At 43.6% G+C, this 10,538-nt stretch overlaps 1 long non-coding RNA gene across 1 annotated transcript; it reads left to right on the forward strand.

Annotated features, from left to right (window-relative positions):
• The first annotated feature begins 5,107 nt into the window (after window positions 1-5,107).
• LOC136286048 (uncharacterized) lies at window positions 5,108-8,527 on the forward strand. The gene is made up of 2 exons (XR_010719709.1): window positions 5,108-5,497; window positions 6,444-8,527. It is a non-coding gene; the product is annotated as an uncharacterized lncRNA (long non-coding RNA).
• Window positions 8,528-10,538: the final 2,011 nt, after the last annotated feature.

Raw genomic sequence — 10,538 nt, forward strand, 5'->3', positions numbered from 1 at the left:
TGTGATTGTCAGCATCCACAACAAGACCAATGGACCAGTGTCTGGTCTCTTTTAGAAAGCTTTCAAAATACAGAGTGATAAATCAGGACATGATTTTTCTGAGTCTAAGGTAGTTTGGGCATGGTTAATTTGACTGGCACCATTCACCTTGTTCCCACAACTTGCTGGGAAGCTGTCTTCATTCTTTTCTACCCATCCTCTTAAATGTATTTCTCTGCTCTTGAAATGCAGTACTGGTGTAGGAAGGGCATGAATACACATGTGGGTGCCTTTTCTGCAGCTCAGATCTGTTCTTCCTCAGGCTATGGAACCACTTTGTACACGGCAATAATAGGCTGCAAACATTACATGTACTCTTGCAGCTGTAAAGCTACATTTCAGAGATACAAATTTTTTGTAATTCATATATCTTTTCCCTCCTCCTACATACACACGTTTTACCTTTTTGATAGCAAAATGGGCCCTGCAGTCTATGTAAAAGCATTGCTCACTAATGCTCTGTGGCAGGATAGCATATGACACATATTCAGCGAGCACACACATATCCGCCCCCCTGGCATAAAGCAAATCAGGATTCTCAGGAAGGGATAAGCTTAAATTACTCTAATGGCAAAAGAAAAAACATCTAAAGGAGAACTAATCTAAAGTGATGCTTTGCCTCCTGCACAGTAAGAGGGATATTTAATTGTTGCACACAGAACTGCATGCTTCTATGATCCTATAAAAGAAGTAACTTCCTTCTGACCAGAAAAACTGAGAAGTCTTTTCACAGCCACGACTCCCACTGAAGAATGAAGTTGCAGAATGAAGATCTGGTTCTCACTGCATGAGGCAAATAACCCCTATAATTCTCTAAACAAGGCAAGCATGCATGAAGTAAGTAAGCCTCTTCCCAGCATTTAATTGTTCTCCTAAATTCCTGGAAATGTTGGTGCTTTGGCATCATGTCATAGTAGAGCATAAAGATATGCAGATTTCCAAGCAGTGACCACGCCTAATGCTGGAAGTGAATATGAGAGTATATGTCATAAAACACCCACATCGCTGCTAATGGCTCCTCTTTATTTTTAGAGAAAGCACCAATCCATATTGTTTCAGTTCTGTGTTGTTAGTGTATCAATGGACAGTGAGAGAATAACCATCATCTCTAGAAAGAAAGTGATTTGCATACACCACCTCTCTGCACAAAACATCCTTGATTTCTAGATCAAAGAGATCAAGTTGCTTGTATTCCAGCCATGAGGGCAGTGTTGCCTTAAAGACATTGCTTGAGTAAAATATTAGGATATGACCTAGTGCAAATGTAAATATCCAGAACTACATGGTTCTCCTCAGATTAAGGATATTGAACAAGTAGACATAGTTGATTTCACACAGTCTCACCATGCTCTCCTGTGACTGTAAGGAACAAACATTTATATAAAAGTAAGCTTCCACAGTTACAGCCATGGAAAAAAGTACAGAAAAAACATAAGTTTCATTGATTCTGCACAAGAGAGAAGCCAATGAAGATTATCCAGGGTAAGAGATCACTGGAGAATAGTTACTTTAGCATTTATGAATCAATGTTACATCACCCACTCACTCATAGAGTTTAATGTGTAGAGGTATATATGTCACAAGTATCAATGAAACAGTCAGTTTAAAGTATTTCTTCTGCACATGAAAACTGACAGGTTGTGTGGACTTGAGGAGGTTGTCCCAGGAGACCTAAGATTTTTAAATAGACTGGTCAGAGATGGATGGTTCATCTGGGCTAAGCTAAGACATAAAATTTGAATTTAAGAAATAATTTCAGGTTTTCTCCACTTCCACTTGAGATAGGTCATCAAAAAGAATAATTTTCTATTACATTTCTGGATGCATTAGAAGTCTAAAATGTAAAAATTTTCACTACTTAGCCTGTAAGTGCCTAATTGTTAGAATCGACAGATATCACGGTGGCAGCCCCTAAATGAAGCTGCTGGCCGAGAAGGAAAAGGAGTCTGTATAAGAATTTCTCTCTGTCATCCTCATGACACCTAGAATGGAGTTTCAAAGTAGGAGTGGTTATTTTTCTTTCACCTCAGAGAAAAATGAGGTATTTTTCCAGGTATTTTTTCTTCAACCACAGGTGGTACACTGCCTCACCCAGTCCCAGGACTCTGTGCATCCTTGTTCATCCCCAGATGCTCAGGTCACACTGCCACCCAGCCAACAGGTTTTCTGGTAAATCTACTCCTTATAATTAACTTGCTGAAACATACAAACCCAGAGAAAAACCTTGGGAAAATAATCCTGACTATTCTGCCCTGTAAGAGTCATGGGGAACAGGAATTTTATTGCAGTGGTGTGGAAATAACTAATTTTAGGAGCTCTAAACTTCTCATGGAAGTATTACAAGATAAAGCTGCACATTACTTGTTACAATAAGGATTTAGCACACCTATTAATTTATCCACTAATTTAATCCAACCACCCAGAGGGAATGCTACAACTGGGTCTGAACATCTAGGGTGGACCCAGCTATAAAAGTTGACGTATGTACGGACTGGAATAGCCTGGTTAGCACCACAGGAGAGCCTTACTTTTTTTCAAAAGAGCTTTACTTTTTTTCAAAAGTAAAAAAAAAAAATCCATTTGCAAAGTAAAAAAGCAAGAGGTGTGAAAGAGGGGAAAGCAGAAACAACCTCCCTCCCAGCCACACAGGTGCCTCTCCAGGAGGGTGAGGTGCCCCTGCAGTCCCCATCCCCAGGCTGGGCTGGCTCCCACCCAAGTCATGCTTTGGTGGATGCATACGGCCAGGCAGGAGCCATTCCAGCCCCAAGGTCAGAAGTGGGGTCTGAGCAGTGCCCCTTATGCCCACTCACCACAGGCACAGTTTACAGACAACAGCCACTTGAGGTTTATGGTTGCCAGAGTCTATGGAGTGCCAAATCACTCCTCAAAAGCATTTTCTATCACCATGAGCCTTGCAAGGTACTTGCAATGTATGTGTTTGCTCGTGTAAAAATCATAGTGAGGCCCAGCTCTGCCCTGGTTGCAGACTTTTGCTATTGCATGTAGGTGACACCAGTCTTACCAATAAACCCTTACCAATAATGCACTGAGTGCCTCTCTCCCCATTCCCATCACCTTTGCCATGCTGAGGGCACCTGCCCTGTCTGTAGCCAAGCTACATTTGTATGTCCACAGACCTCTGGCTAAGGCAAGTGGATCTGTGCTGCAAGGACACCTGAGGATGGCAGGGATAGAGAGGTTCAGTGATGGTGAGAGACAGGCTTTGGTCTGGAGGGCGTTTGGTTAGGAAAGAAGCATACAGATGCTGTCCAGAGAGAGGGGAGAGCTCTCCACACTCCTGCCAGAGAGGGCTGGAACCTGTGTCATGTGATGATCTGCAGGCGCATTTTAATTCAGATGTGAATTGTGATGAAGAGCAACTTTACTCCTTGGCCCCTGTCATGATCCCCCATAGCACATTAGCACATGAAAGCACAGGGAAGGAGAGCTGCCGGAAAGCCAGCAGAGATTGCTTGAACAGTTATGCGGCCCTCCCTGAGACAACAGGGAGAAACTAATGTAGGAAGATTTTCCCAGCAGATAACAAAGGCAATCTGGCCATAAAAAGGTACAGTTCCTACACATTAAAGGCAGTTTACAATTGCAGGCATTTTCAGCAGCCTTCCACAGATGCAAGGAGTTGCTCACATACATGGACATGTGCAGAATTGGAGCCCTACTCCTGTTCACAAACCAAACCATACGCTGGCTGGCACACGTTTATTTTGTCAGGGTTTGCAAGAGCTTGGCCAGTACCAAGAAAACACTTGTCAGAAAATATGCTTGTCTTCTGTGCTCTGCATTGGGTCCCAGTTTCTCTACAAAATTCTTTATTTCTTGCCTTTTTATTGCGCCACTGCTCCTAATTTAGGCAAAGAGGTTTCATAAGGAAAGAGAGGCTTTATGTAGAAATCTCAAAAAAATCAGTGAAGCAGGGAAAGTGGTCGGGCAGAAAGGCAGGGCAGTTCCTCCCTCCTGCAGAGATGCAGCAGTGAGAGGCAGGGAGGGTTGGGGGTACTACTTACAAGATCTGCTGCTACATCTATGTGAGAAACTGCTCAACCACCACATTCACTCCTGAGCACTCTCTGCTCCCCACATGTGCTAAGTGGAGGTCTCAGGCTGTTTCCGTGGTCTAAGGTGCACCATGGCAAAGCACAGGGCACAGGCAAGCTGAGGTCTGCCAAGAGAGCTAAAGGCATCAGTTAAGCAGCGAGGCTGCACCAGCCCAGTGTAAAAAAGAACAAGCGCATCTCTGAGCAATGCTCCTAGATCTGGCCTCTCTAAAAAGTAGTCCTCTGCTTGACTGAGCCCTCCTTTATGCCTCCACCTTCTAGTTCCTCTTCAACTTTTATTTCAATACACAAGCTTTTCACATGTGCTTTTAAATAAAACATCAGTGGCTGTATGTAAACAATCCCTATCAGTTGCCTGGTAGGCCAGAACAATCCCTTTGCTGCTTTTTAAAAAAAATATCAAAAGCAGAAGCTGTAATGAAGCTGAGAACTGCAAATGCTCAGGCTTCAAAATCCTAACTAAAACACTTGACAGTAAGCAGCTCACACTGAATCACTCTACCGTGTGATTATTTTATTGGGGTTTTGTTTCATTTCAACTGAAACTGTTCATAGACCTGTAAATAATTTTATCCAATCTGTTATTTACTGAAATGAATTAAATGCAGTCTTTAAATACCGATAAAGTCTACCTTATACTTACTATTAATTTCATTTCCACTTGTATATCAATACTTTGGGGACTCTAGTTTTTTATTAGTAGGATATTTACACTGGCTCTGTTCAGTTAAAAATGTAAAAAGTGTTTGTGACTAAATCCTACCAGTTTTCCTGGAATAAAGTTTAAAAATCCTTAACAAAACCATAAAAAGTTGTAAAATAATCCCTTCACTGGTTACAGATGGAGACCGTTACCAATCACAGACACCCCCCCCCCCCCCCCCCCCCCCCCCCCCCCCCCCCCCCCCCCCCGCAATTAAAGCCAACAGCTGTCTTGAGTTTGTATATAATGACTTCGAATAAATAAATATTTCTGTGGACAATGACTCTTGTTCTACTTTCCTGTGCCACTCTTCAAAGTTTCAGCTCCTTCCCTCTCCTTTCAGTCAGCCTTGCACTTCCTCTTCTTGCCCTCAGCTGGATGATTTTTTTTCCAGCAGTTGCCTAAAGTGAGGAAAGTCTTTGAGCAATCACTGAAAAAGAGTAGGAGTATGTGCTCTTTAGCCTTCAGAGAGACGAATAGAACATTACTAAAACATAAGGACCAGACAACAGCTATGCAAGCTTATGCTCTCAGGAGGGAATTGGCTTCATCTAAATTTATCCTTTCAGAAGTTTCTGCCTTCTCTAAAACAGTCAGCTGGCATCCATCTGCAGCCAACAAGGAGAGACAAGGCATAGCTGGAGAAGGATTCCTCTGCAATCAGCTTACAAGACTGGTGGTAAGATTCCCCATTCCCAAGTGTGTTTATCTCTCCCCATTGGTTTAGAAGTCTTGTTTTAGCAGGTCCACGGTTTGACTGTGGACACAAAGCTGGGGGTGTCTCTGTTGTCATGCTGGATGAGGTTCCCTTTCACTGTCCCTGATGTATGAGGTTGTGGGACAGGTCCAACCATCCTTCTCAGAGGGTAGTAAAAGAACAGAGTTAGCAGGAAGGGTGGACATTTAAACAGCATGCAGCAGCACTGCCCTTTGTACCCATGCAGATTTCAAAACTCACATTGTCTGTACCCCACTTCAAGGAAGCCAGTGGGCACAGAGCCATACTGCTGTGGTCTCCTCATGCCCCCAGTCACCTGCAAAACAGGTGGAGGTCACCTGTCAGAGGTGGTGATCTCCACCCTGCTCGCTGAGACATGGGCTTGGCAGCATTCTGTCAACTCTACATTGCTTGCTCAAGTGCTGGAGGACAGTCCAGCTGCAGCTCAGCCTCAAAACGTTCCCTCAGCAAAGAACAAGCTCCCTCTGCCTGCTGGGCAGCTGCCTGTAAGGCTCCTCCGAGCTGCCCTTATCCAACCCCACCAGTTAGACCCCAACAACCTGAGGAGTGGACACACCCAGGGGTCTTCCCTGTCCTTGAGAAATGCTCTCAGCCCAAACCAGGTGTAAACAGAAAGAGGCTAGGCTGAGCACTGGGAGGGAAGGCTGTGGCTACTGCCAGCATTTCAGCTGCAGCTCTTTGAACAGGCCATCCACCCTGGCATCACCTCAGGGCTGCACATGCCAGCAAATGTCTCAGGGACTTCCCCAGTGGAGTGGGAAACCTTTGTCTCAATGTTCTGTTAATTGCCTGCTAAATCAGGGTACACAGAGCTCAGCTCAGGGTACAGGACTTTCAAAGCCATCCTAACCATAGTGACCGACTGTTTCTGCACCTCCTTCTTCAGAAGGACGCTGCTTGTTGTCCAGATATTTGCATTCAGTATGAGCAGAAGGAAAAGCCTGAAATTTGTCTTCAAATCTTGCGAAGGCTGAAAAGGAATCACACTTTACCATCTAACCATTTGGGAGCTGGAAGACGGTCAGGCAGAGACATCTCCTCCCATCCAGTTGTTGTTGTGGGGCTGCAGAGGAAGAGTGTTGTATGACATACTGACCTATTGTCCCATAGAAGCAAAGTTCTCCTCAAATTAACTGCTCCTCTGTGAAAAGTCAGTGCCATCACTGTAAACAAAGAAGAAATATGGTCTTTCTCAGCACCAAGTCTTCTCAGAGAGCAACCTGAGGAAACACTGAGGCATTTAATCAGTCATCCTGATGGGCTATGCACTGATTAAAGTAAGAGTGTAAAACATCTTCCCCACTGAAACCCTTCTGTGAAGAAGCTATTTATTCATAAGAGGTTGCAGCTCATAAACATTTGAAGGAAGAAAGGATGTGGTGCCTTGCAACTGAATTGTACTGAAGATTAAGGGACTCCAGAGCTCAGGAGACAACAGTAACTTGAAAGTGAGGTTGAGTGCAGAAATAACCACAGGTGACTGGGCAAACTGTAGCCTTCCCGTACTGTCTATGACATCACTGGCCCTTCATTTCCCAAGGAATTATTAAGACTCAGGGGGTTGCATCCTACTTTCCTGCACCAGCAGAGATGCTTTTTCCCAGTGGATTGCAGTGTGAATTTCCTCTCTTTCTGAGAAAGACTAGACATGCTCCAAGGGTTGCCTTTGTCCTTACCACAGAGCTGAGGGTAAGCAGTGTCTGGATTTAGGCCTGCATTTTTAGTGCCAGACACAGTTTGGCTAAGATGAATTGATGATACTTAGCTGCAGGTAAGCGTGGATGTGGATGGTGCTGCAGGCATGCCAGGGACTGCTGGTAGCTCTGCCCACACTTAAGTTGCATGGTGAGGTTCAGCACAGAGATCCTCAGGCACAACACAGCCAGCATGAAGTGAGTAAGGTTTTTGCATGGTGCTGTGCTATGTCAGAGACATCAGTTGGGGTAATCCTGGCTGTTCTTCTCCGTGTGGCACTGTAATAGCGTGTACACTTGCTGTCAGGCATGCCTTCACATTTCTGCCTACCGCAGATGCTCACACTACAGGCTTGAACTGATTTTTTTATACATTTCTGTGTTTCGTAATGTTCCTTCTCTCAGCAACTTCACCACCCAGAATCCAAAGAAATGGCGGGAGAAACACAGAGGGTAACGGAGTAAAAACACCTGTATTATCAGCTACAGAACTTACACTACAGAACTGTGGAGATCATGTGCTATTTTTTCAGAAGCACAAAACCCTGAAAAATGCATGTGTTTTCCAGGAAAACCAGTTCCCCACTGCCCAGAGTGGACCATAATTTCATGGGAGACAGTGGGTTTTTCAGAGGATGAAGCACGGGTTTGGGTGTTGAAGGCAGGTGTCTGGGTTCTCTCCATGGCTTTATCAGCCAGCAAACAAGGTCATGTGCAAGATTCTCTCTGCTCAGTAACTTCTCTCAGTGAAACATAGATGCTTATCATTTTTAGCAAAACCCTTTCTTATGTACTTGTGGACAGCCTTCTTCAAGACCAAGATGTTAATGTGCTAGCTCTGTTCTGGGAGAGAGATCACTCTGGTGATCCCTCTAGAAAGTCTTACCGGTTTGGGGAAAGACTGTTTAGTTTAGGTTTTGCGTGCCCTATCTAAGGCAGTACACAAAGAAGAGCAACACAAGGGTCTCAGTGCTGCTTCTGAGATAGCTCACCCATTACCATTTCCTCCCAGAGGCAATGCCACTGCAGCACTGAACAAGAATTGTTGGGAAGGCTTCAGTCCAATGCAGTCTGCAACTGCTGAATGACAAGTGACAGCCAAGTGAGGACTGCTACCTGCAGCAGCTGACCATGAAGCTTGGGAGAACCATAGCATCAGTTCCATTTTTTTCCTCCTCCCCCCTCATTCTGCCTGCTGTTGCTCTGTACCCAGTCATTGATGCTCTGGATCTGCTGGGATTTTATTTCACATTTTTAAATAAATCAGGTTTTTGGACTTCTGCCTCTTTGTTGGCTGATGAAGGTGGATGAAGAAGTATGGGATTCTGTGCAGCACGTCAGACAGTGCTGCAAGCCTTTGCTTGGACAGCTGTCACTTGAGGTTGACAATCTGGCAAAGACAGACTTGCGCAAACTTCCATATTGTGGTTAAGGCTGTGATGTATTAGAAAAGCTTGATGTTCTCATTTAGTTGGCTTCAGCTTTGCTTACATCCCTGAGATTACACAGATGGCTCTGGCTTACAATCTGCTCCAGGCTGTATCTGTGAATGAGCTCCCAAAGTGGTATCTGTAGAGCTCCCTGATGACTTTGGCATCTTTGATCACCAGGTGCCATCACCTGTCTGCCTTCCCCTGAGCAGAGATGACTTGCAAGGACAGTTGGGTTTGTTCCTCAGAGAACCCAAAAGGCCATGAGGGATACAACCAGATTTAAAATTTTCAAAGATGCTCAGTCAAGCAAACACCATTCATTTCAGCTGGGAGCTGCTATTAAAATCCCAATTCACACTGAACCATCAGGACTGTTTAAGTGACAAATTATTCCAAAATACACTTTCACATACAAGGCTCCTAAAATGGAATGTGGCTGGGGTTTTATGCTATAACAGGTCCCTGCATCTTCGTATTATTGTGTTACAAGAAATACACTGAATCCATACTTGCAGTGGTTAAGGGGTTTTTCCAGTCTTGGAAATAACACTGTTTTAAATATGGTTGTGTATGAATGTACAACACATATAAATAATAGTTTTATATATAAATATATATACACCCTGTCTAAAATGGGTTCACCCTGAATTTTAACCCAACCAACTCTAAGATGCTGCACCACAAAAAAGCAATAATGATGCAGACAGAGCTGTAGAAAAGAACCTACAGACACTTTGGGATCAGGTGGCATCAATGTGCACAAGTTAAAACTCTGTACTATGCAGCATTAGAAGAGTGGGAATAAAAATATGAGAGAAATCTGTAGTTTAAAAATAATGGTGAGTTAGTTTTTGGTTTTTAATAAGGCAAAAAACCAGTGCCCACATGGGCAGAATGGCAAATTGATGTACTAGCATTTTGTTTCCAAAATAATTGTTTTCTCGAAGAGCACTAAAGATGTAAATATATAAGTTCTGGTAATGCATGTATATATGTGTACTGTCCAGAAACTAGGAGGCATTGGTTTTACTATGTATATTATTAGAATCTCTATGGCAAGTCTTGCCAAAACAAAAGAAAAAAAAATTAGGCATTAATTTGGAGTGGCTTTGCTATTTTAGTACTAAGATATTAAAAAGAACACGAACGGAAAGCTGGGCCCCAACACAATTTAAACCATTCAGACCCTTTTCTTTAGAACCATGTTGGGCAGCTCAGTAATCCCCTTGCAGGTCCCTTTGAAATGGTATTTGCTCTTCCACCCAGCAACTGAAACTTGGATCCTTTTAGAGATTCAAGAGAGCTGCAAAAACCCCAGAGAAGTTGCACCTTATTGCCCAATTTTGAGGCACCTCATTTCATGTGGTAGTTGTATCAATGCCCAAGATTCCAGCACACTTTTGTAGGGAGCACATCTATCCAACACAGGGAGGCAGACCACGCTGCTTTGGCCCTTTTCTGGACTCCCCTTTTCCCATGCAATCACAGTAAACAATTACTGGAGAGCCTCACGTACCCAGTTTGCAGGCGCGGTGCTGTTGTGTGCCATAAGTAACAAACATCCTTTCCACTACTTGTTCAAAGATGCTTGTATTTGCCACTGGTAGACTCTCACTCTGATCCCAGAGACTACGCTGTTGCCTTCAGTTTTTTGTTTTCTTGACCAAGCCTGCATGTAGGACATGATGAGGTCTATGATGACATTCCCAAAGTTCATAACTCACAGAGAACTCCGAATTATTTAACTACCTTTAAAAAGTAAAGTGACTGAAACAGTAACAAAGTAATTTCTACAGTTTGGCTTGCCACTGCAGACCAACTCAGCAACAACATTTGTTTCTCATTAAGTTTCTG

This window comes from Chamaea fasciata, unplaced genomic scaffold (assembly GCF_029207755.1).
Source record: "Chamaea fasciata isolate MVZ Bird 193981 ecotype frontalis unplaced genomic scaffold, bChaFas1.0.hap1 SCAF_2, whole genome shotgun sequence".
NCBI classification, from domain to species: Eukaryota; Metazoa; Chordata; class Aves; order Passeriformes; family Sylviidae; genus Chamaea; species Chamaea fasciata.